Genomic DNA, 8,966 nt, shown 5'->3' with positions numbered 1-8,966 from the left:
AGACATGGAGCAGGAGCAGGAGCTGAGTGTCATCCATCAGAATCCACAGGCATCGAGAAGTGAACTTCATCTACCATAAGAGTAGCCTGAGCATAAGAGACCTAAAAACTACCCCTGTGATGACACACTTCCTCCAACAAGGTCACTCCTATTCTAACAAAGCTATGTCTCCTAATAGTGCCACTTCCTATGGGCACATGGGGGCCAACTACAGCCACACTGCCACATGCTCATGTACCACCTCTGACTGTGAAAGCAGACTGGACTTCATCCTTATTGGTCAGTATGAATGCTGTCCTTATGTCTCAGTGGGCCCTTTGGTAGAAACTGGCCCACTGACTATTAAATGTTAAGACAAACTGGACTTGGGAAGGAAGTCTTGTCCTAGGGGAGACTCCAGAGGTCAGAATATCATCATGGCAGGAAATAAGGAAAGTGAGTATTTGTAGATGGGCCTGTGAGGAAAGGAAGCTGAATATGAACCCAAACAAGCCATGGTTTGTCACCTGACGAGTAGCATAGAGGACTTGGGGCCTGTAGCTGAGATGACGGTGTCTATGGAGTAAGGGAGGAACCAGAATTTTCAGGCAGTGGTTCTCACTGTGGACCAGGGTCGCTGCAACTCTCAGTGTCCCTGCTTCTGGACACAATCTGATATTCTCTAAGATTTCATGTGGGGTATTAAGAGAGACATGAGATGCATTGTTGGGAGGAAGACATTTACTAAAAAGTGTTATTAACTCCATGGACAGATAGAAAATAGCAGAGTTGGGATCTCAGGACCAGACACAGATAGATTGACCTGGGTTCTGAGGAGAGGAAATCAGAGTTCACACAGCAGATGTGAGGGTTCTCTCCTTGTACCTGTCCAAGGATGTGTGTTTCACAGCACAGGCCTGCAGCCCTGCTCTCTGATCCCCAGGCAGGAAACAAGGAAGCAGGGTGTGTGGCCAGCAAGCCCTACTTTGATGGAAACTCACCACCCTGGTGAGAGATCCTGGCTATTGGAGTTCTCTTAGCTCGGGACTAACAGATAGTGCTGTGCTTAAGAAGAAAATGACCGTTTTCCGTAGTCAGTTTTCTACTTCCACAATTTGGGTCCCCAAAATGAACTCAAGTCATTGGGCTTGGCTGCAGACCCTTTTCCCACAGAGCTATCCCTTTGCTCCCCACTTTTCTTTTATTCATCAATATGTATTTTTAAAGTGCTTTATTTAAAATGAACTTAGAAAATGCCATGACCATGATTCATGCCCTTGAAGAATCCACATTATTTTTTATGACATGGTCTCTTATTGGCCTGGAACTCAACAATAATGCTAGACTAGCTGGACAGACATCACTACGACTCTGGCTGTCACTTATTTTTCTAGAACTGGGACTACAAATTTATAATGTGTGTGCTCCCAATTAAACTCAAGTCATCCTGCCCATGTACAAGAGCTTTCTACTCAACTGTCTCTTTAGCTCCCTTGCATGCCTCTTATAACAAACGTCTCCTTGCCTGTGCCATGGGATGACAGTCGTTCACCTGACTGGGGTTTTGGCTTCATTCTGTTGTCCTGTAGGAGAAGAAACATTGTCAGTGTGGCAGTCATGCTGATCTTCTATCTGCCTCTCAGCTGTTCTCTGCGTTCAGAAACATTAGGGGCCCAGGGCAGCTCTGCAGCAGACATTAAGGGACAGGTCTGAGAGTCACCAGGATCTGAGGCTAGTTCTCAGCTGTCCTTCTGCAAAACACGACCCATCATAGGATCACTCCCCAGATCCATGGTCCCTAGTCCATGCCCTTCTTCCTTTATTTCCTTCCCCCGCCTTTAACTCATGTCCCGTCCTTGCTCTCCCTGCTTTGTACTCACAATGCCTCCCTTTTGTCCCCCTGCAAACTGGCTCTCTGACTTTCCCTGAGTACAAACTGTTGGACCCTGCAGATTCAATCTAAGGTTTAGAATCCCAGTCAGACTTCTGCTGCCTCCCAGTCTGTTGCTCTCCAGCCCTCAGCTGTTCTTCTTACCATTTGAAGGGCTGAGCCCCTCTGCAAACCAGGGCCTGCATGCTCAAGTCTGTATTTCTGTGCTTTCCATTGCACTCCACTGTCTGCTCATCTCTGTTCCTGTGCTGTACTCTTCTACTTACCGTGGATTGAAGTATGTTTGAATCCAGTCCACACTTTGCTTTTGTTTTATGTGTGTCCAAGGTCTGTGGAAGCCAGGGTGACCTTCAATTTTCCATGTAACTTCAGTTGACCTTGTACTCTTAGCTCCCCCTGTGCACTTCCCAATGTTGGTATTAGGTGTTCCCGACTATGTCCCCGTATTTGCTTCTTATAATCCTTTCAATTTTAGAAGTCATATCATTTCCATTTATAAAAAAGCATTTGGGATTTGAATATGATTGCATTGAACCTTTAGATTGTATAGCGTTGTAAGCAGTCATAGTAGAACATTTTCCATTAAACAAATATCCTTACATATTTCACTATTTTTCTACTTTTTAAAAATTTATTTTCATGCAGTGTGTATATGTATGTGACTCTTGAGAACCCTGACTAATCCATTTACTTATCTCCATGTCCCACAACTGTGAGAACTCAGAGGGATAGCTCAGGTGAGGCCCTGTCCTGGACCATTTACCTTTGTTTCCACCAGAGGAAGATTATCAACATAGACTGGTGTTATGAACACAGCTGTGGCCACTGTGGCTCTCACGTTCACATGTGAAGGATTCCTCTGGCCCTCTGTGCCCTCCAGTCCAGTTGTGGTGACTGCAGAGGTGACGATGGAGGGGCTCTGCACGGTGGTGCTGACTGCTGGCGAGAGATGAGTGAGCAGATCCTCTCTGGATGTGGGGAATGGGGAACAGCTGTTAGAAGTTCACACAGAGAGGGGAACAAATGCTGAAGGCTGAGGCTCTAGGAGAGCAAGCTTTCCACCTGTCCTGGCTGAGTGTCCTCAGATTTACATTGTTCACAGATAATTAAGCCATTGAAATACAGTTGTTTTAGTCATAAGTGTATGGAACAAGCAAATGTCTCAGTCCATATTGTGTTTGCTATTGGGAATTTGTATTCTGAGCTTGATCCCTAGTATCCGTATGGAGAGCCTGGTGAGGTGGGCATGGGCTTTAATATTATCCCTAGAGGCAGATGCAGTCAGATCAAACAGAGCTGAGTGAACTGTGTACCAGTAAAAGGAGGCTGAGACAGGTATGTTCCTGGGGCTCACTGATTAGTCAGCAAAGTGTACTTAGCAAACTTGAAGCTAGTAAGACACCCTGTCTCAAGAAATAAGGTAATGGCTCCTCAATTTGTACTTTAGCCTCTACATGTGTAAGAGGAAATGTCAACATTTGCACACATACATACACACAGAGAAATATATATACACACACACCTGAATTAACAGTCCCTCATGACCACACACACAAAAAATACATAAAAATACATAAGCTTTACAGAAGCTTTTCAGTTTCAGGAGGTCCCATTAATTGTTTCTCTCAGTGTCTGTGCTGCTGGGGTTATATTTAGGAAGTGGTCTCCTGTGCCATTGCATTCAAGTATACTTCCCACTTTCTCTTCTATAAGGTATGGTATGGCTGGCTTTATGTTGAGGTCTTTGATCCATTTGGACCTGAGTTTTGTGCATGGTGATAAATATGGGTCTATTTTCAATCTGCTACATGTTGATATCCAGGTATGCCAGCACCATTTGTTAAATATGCTTTCTTTTTTTCCATTTGATATTTTTTGCTTCTTTGTCAAATATCAGGTGTTGAAAGGTGTGTGGATTAATATTCAGTTCCGTTGGCTCTCCTGTCTGTTCCTATGCCAATACCAGGCTGTTTTCAGTACTGTAGCTGTGTAGTAGAGTTTGAAGTCAGGGATTGTGATTCCTCCAGAAGTTCTTTTATCATACAGGATTGTTTTGGCTATCCTGGGTATTTTGCTTTTCCATGTGACATTAAGTACTGTTCTTTCAAGGTCTGTGAAAAATTTGCTGAGATTTTGATAGGCATTGCATTGAATCTGTAGATTACTTTTGGTAAGATTGCAATTTTTACTATGTTAATTCTACTGACCAAAGAGCATGGGAGGTTGTTCTATCTTCTGGTGTCTTCTTCAATTTCTTTTTTTAAAGATTTAAAGTTCTTGTCATACAAGTCTTCCACTTGTTCGGTTAGAGTTACTCTGAGATATTTTATGCAATTTGTGGCTATTGTGAAGGGTGATGTTTCTCTGATTTTTTTTCTCAGCCATTTTATCATCTGTGTACAGGAGGGCTACTGACTTTTTTGAGTTAATCTTGTATCCTGCTACATTACTAAAAGTGCTTATGAGTGTAGAAGTTTCTTGGTAGAATTTTTGAAGTTGCTTATGTAAACTATCATGTCATCAGCCAATAGTGAGAGTTTGACTACTATTTCAATTTGTATACCCTTGATCTCCATTTGGTGTCTTATTGCTCTAGCTAAGACCTCAAGAAGTATATATCATAGATACGGAAAAGGTGGATAACTTTATCTTGTTCCTAGTTCCAGTGGGATCTCTGGGAGTTTCTCTTCATTTAGTTTGATGTTGGCTGTTGGTTTGTTGTATATTGCCTTAATTATGTTTAGGTATGTTCCTTGTATCCCTGCTCTCTCCAAGACCTTTATCATGAAGGGATGTTGTATTTTGTCGAAAGCTTTTTTGGCATCTAATGAGATGATCATATGGTTTTTATTTTTCAGCTTATTTATACAGTGGATTATATTGACAGATTTTCATATGTTGAACCATCCCTGCATCTTTGGGATGAAGCTGACTTGATCATGGTGGATGATGATTCTGATATGTTCTTGGATTCGATTTGCCAGTATTTTATTGCATATTTTTGCATCAATGTTCATGAGTGAGATTGGTCTGTAATTCTCTTCCTTAGTAATGTCTTTCTGTGGTTTGGGTATCAGGGTAATTGTAGCCTCATAAAAAGAGTTTGGCAATATCCCTTCTGTTTCTATTGTGTGGAATAATTTGAGTAGTACTTGTTGTAGTTCTTCTTTGAAAATCTTGTAGAATTCTGTCTAAAACCATCTGGTCCTGGGCTGTTTTTTGTTTGTTTGTTTTTTATGTTTTTTTGTTTTTCTGGTTTTTTGGGGGGTGGGTTGGGAGACTTTTATGACTGCTTCCGTTTCTTCAGCAGTTATATGTCAGTTTAATTTGCTTATCTGGTCTTAATTTAATTTTGATAAGTGATATTTATCCAGAAAGTTGTTCATTTCCTTTCAGTTTTCCAATTTATTGGACTATAGGTTTTCAAAATATGACCTGATGTTTCTCTGTATTTTCTCCATACCTTTCATGTCTGATTTTTTGAATTTGGATATTCCCTCTGCCTTTTGGTTAGTTTGAGTAAAGGTTTGTCTATTTTGTTGATTTTCTCAAAGAACCAACTCTTTGTCTCTTTGATTCTTTATATTGTTTTCTTTGTTTTAATTTTGTTGATTTCAGTTCTCTATTTCATTATTTCCTCCCTTCTAGTTCTCTTGGGTGAATTTGCTTCTTTTTGTTCTAAAGTTTTCAAATGTTCTGTTAATTCACTAGTGTGGAATATTTCCAGCTTCTTTATGTAGGCATTTAGTGCTATGAACTTTCTTCTTAACACTGCTTTCATAGTGTCCCGTAAATCTGGGTATGTTGTGTGGCTATTTACATTGAATTTTAGGAAGTCTTTAATTTTTCCCTTTATTTATTCCTTGACCCATTTATGATTCATGAGAGCATTGTTTAATTTGCATGTGTTTGTGGAATTAGTATTGCTGTTTGCTGGAAAAAAAGACCTGTATTTTGAGATCTTCATTTGTTTACAGTCATCTTAAGCTCACAAGTTAAGAAAAATATTTACCTCTCCCCTCTGCATGGTCTAGGAATTCAAACTGGCTTCTTTCTCCTAGCAGAGATCTGCAGGAACCAGGCTCTGGAACTCATTAGCATTTTCCTTTGTTAGTCAATAATCACAGAACCTCAGTATTTACCTCTCAGCTGGGGACATCTCTGACCCTGACTTCCAGCAGACCTCAGCTTCTTGACACCCTTTCCTTACCCCTGACACCTTTCCCTTACCCCCTTTGCACTATTGCTATATAACTGCTTCTGAGGAAATAATAAACTGGACGACTTGATCAGAAATCCTGTCTTGCCTTCATTTCTCATGTCTCTTTTCTCCTTTCATTCCTCTCCACTAGGTTTATCAGGGACCCCCAATCATATCCCGCTGGATGTGAGGACACCATGGAGGCTTGAGGAACGTCGCTGCACATGGAGCACAGGCCTGTCCACGCATTTGGACCCCTGGGCCAGTGGGCAAAGCACCGGTCCAGCAAGAATCGCCATGGTAAACCTGACCATGAGACAGATTTGAGGGGATTCAACAGCGCCGCAAAGTAAAAAAAAAATTTTACCATGGGGCAGGCATTTTGTCAACAGGTTATATTTACTCGCGGACTCAAAGAGTCCCTCAAGACAAGAGAAGTAAGGGTATGGATCCACACAGCTATGCCTGCCAAGCAGGCTGGCTGATCAGCCTAGAGAGCCTGTGTCTTAACCCCCTGCCAGCTGACAGGCAGGTTTGCTATAAAAACTAGCCTTAGAAACATATAGCTTCAGTACAGTTAAAGGAGGTTAAATATGCTTGTTTTCCATTTTACAATTTTGTTTCTTGATCAAAAATCTTTAGATTGTAGGCATATAAATTTATATTCAAGGTAGATTAATTTCAGTACTGTGGTTCTGTAGGAAAGTTTTAAAATCAAAGATTGTGATACATTCAAAGGTTCCCTAATTGCATAGGATTTTAAAATTGTTTAGGCTATCCTGAGTTTTTATTTTTTGTTACAAAGTTGAGGATTGTTCTTTCGAGTTCTATGAAAAATTTTGCTATAATTTTAATAAACATTTACATTAAATCTGTAGATGAGTTCTGTGAGGAATATTGCTGTAATTTTTAATGGACATTTACACTGAATCTGTAGATTGCGTTCAGTGAGATTGTCGTTTTTGTTATGTTTCTTCTACTTTCCCAAGAAAAGAGGAGATCTTTCCATTTTTCTAATTTTTTTTCTTTAAAGATTTAAAGTTCTTATCATACAAGTTTTTCCATTTGTGTAGTCGACTCTTGGGAGTTGTCTCAGCTTGTGGTCCTTTCCTGCTGCCAGGTGTTGCTTCAGCGTGGATTGCTGAGACTGGGGCCTCTTATTAAATTCATCAAGGGCCAGAGTTATACTTAAATGATAATGGTTAAAAATAAAAATATTTCCCCCTTCACCAGCCAAGATTACAGAACCCAACCTGTCAGTCCTGCTTGTTTAGAGTTACTCCAAGGTATTTTGTGGTATTTATGGCTATTTAAAAGGCTGATTTTGGGTTGTTTTTAGATTCTGGCTATGATAAAGTAATTCTGCTGTAAACGTAGCTGAGCACATGTCCTTATGGTGTGGCTGAACAACTTTTGTATTTAGGCCCAAAAGGGGTATCGCTGAGTTTTAAGGTAAAAGGTTGACTAATTTAAAAAAAAATAGCCATACTATAAATGATCCAAAAGCGGCTGAGCCAGTTTGCACTTCCAGCAGTGGAGTTCTCTCTTTGCCCACATTTTCTTAAGCACAACTTGCTAGCAGTAATTTTTAATCTTGGTCATTTTTACAAGGATAAGATGAAAAAATTTTGATTTGCAATTCTCTAATGGCTAAAGGATGTTATGCTTGAGCATTTTTTAAGTGTCTCTCAGTCATTTTTAAGTTCATCTGTTGAGAGTTTTCAGTTTTGGTCTGTAACATATATTTTTATTGGATTATTTTTTGATAACTAATTTCCTGAGTTCTTCATGTGTTTTTGGAATGGGTTCATGATAAGTAAAGATCTTTTCCCATTCTATAGGCTGATATTATGCTTGTTATACAAAAGCTTCTCAATAAAGGAGATCTCATTTATTGTTTCTCTCAATGTTTATGGCACTGAGGCTGTGTAATGTGGAAAGTAATTTTTCTTCTATGAGGTTCAATGTTATTTTTTATGTTGAGGTCTCTGATTCATTTAAACTTGAGTTTTATGGAGATGAATGTGGATCTACTTTCATTCTTCTACATGTTAATGTCTAATGAGGCCAGCATCATTAGTTAAAATGCTTCCCTTTTCCATTTTCCTCTCTGCTAGGGAGACTTGCAACTTGAGAGGAGGATAGCTTAGAAACTTTTAATTAGATATTCAATGGTTAAAGCCCTAGTTACAATATTCTTATGGGAGACCTTGAGCCACTAGGTAAAATTCTTAAAGGGAGCAATGAGTCAACTTCCAATAGAGAGCTTAAAGAGTCTGCCAGACAGATGATACTCAAGCAGGTAAAGCATAAATCAACAGGTAAAGTATATGATAATGTACAAGTACAGCATATTAATTATGGTTCAGCTATGACAAGTGTGTGTATTAAATGTAAAACTTGTTCTACAATAGTTTAATAAAAAAGCAAAATGCTTTTTATGGCCACACCTTCCCAGTTTGGTCAGTTAAGATATTAAACTCTTAATTTAGAGCAGTAGCCTATCTGGTACAAAAGGGCAGGATAAAATCTGGGAGATGGTTTGACAAAATATTGATTATAATCAATGTTTCTTATACTAAGCAATAGATTAATTAATAATTTTAAGATAGTAATTCTTGGACAATTGTGTTTGCTCAAGTCAAAGGCCAGAATAATAGCCTTTTCCCAGATGATCATTGCTACAATTCACACAACTGTATTTTGTCAATGTTATAGCTAAAAATCCCTTAAAGGATTTTATACTAAATTTTACAAATGGTACTTCCAATAGAAGAACTGCATATGTAGTTAATAATAAAAAGTTGTGGAGCATACCATGGCTTCTTGAAGGCAACTTATAAAAGTTGCAAACAGATTCTGATGCAAACAGATCTGACATGATGACACCAAGGT

The sequence above is a fragment of the Myodes glareolus genome, chromosome 1 (genome assembly GCF_982192425.1).
Source record: "Myodes glareolus chromosome 1, mMyoGla1.1, whole genome shotgun sequence".
NCBI classification, from domain to species: domain Eukaryota; kingdom Metazoa; phylum Chordata; class Mammalia; order Rodentia; family Cricetidae; genus Myodes; species Myodes glareolus.
Note: the sequence above shows the minus strand (reverse complement) of the source record.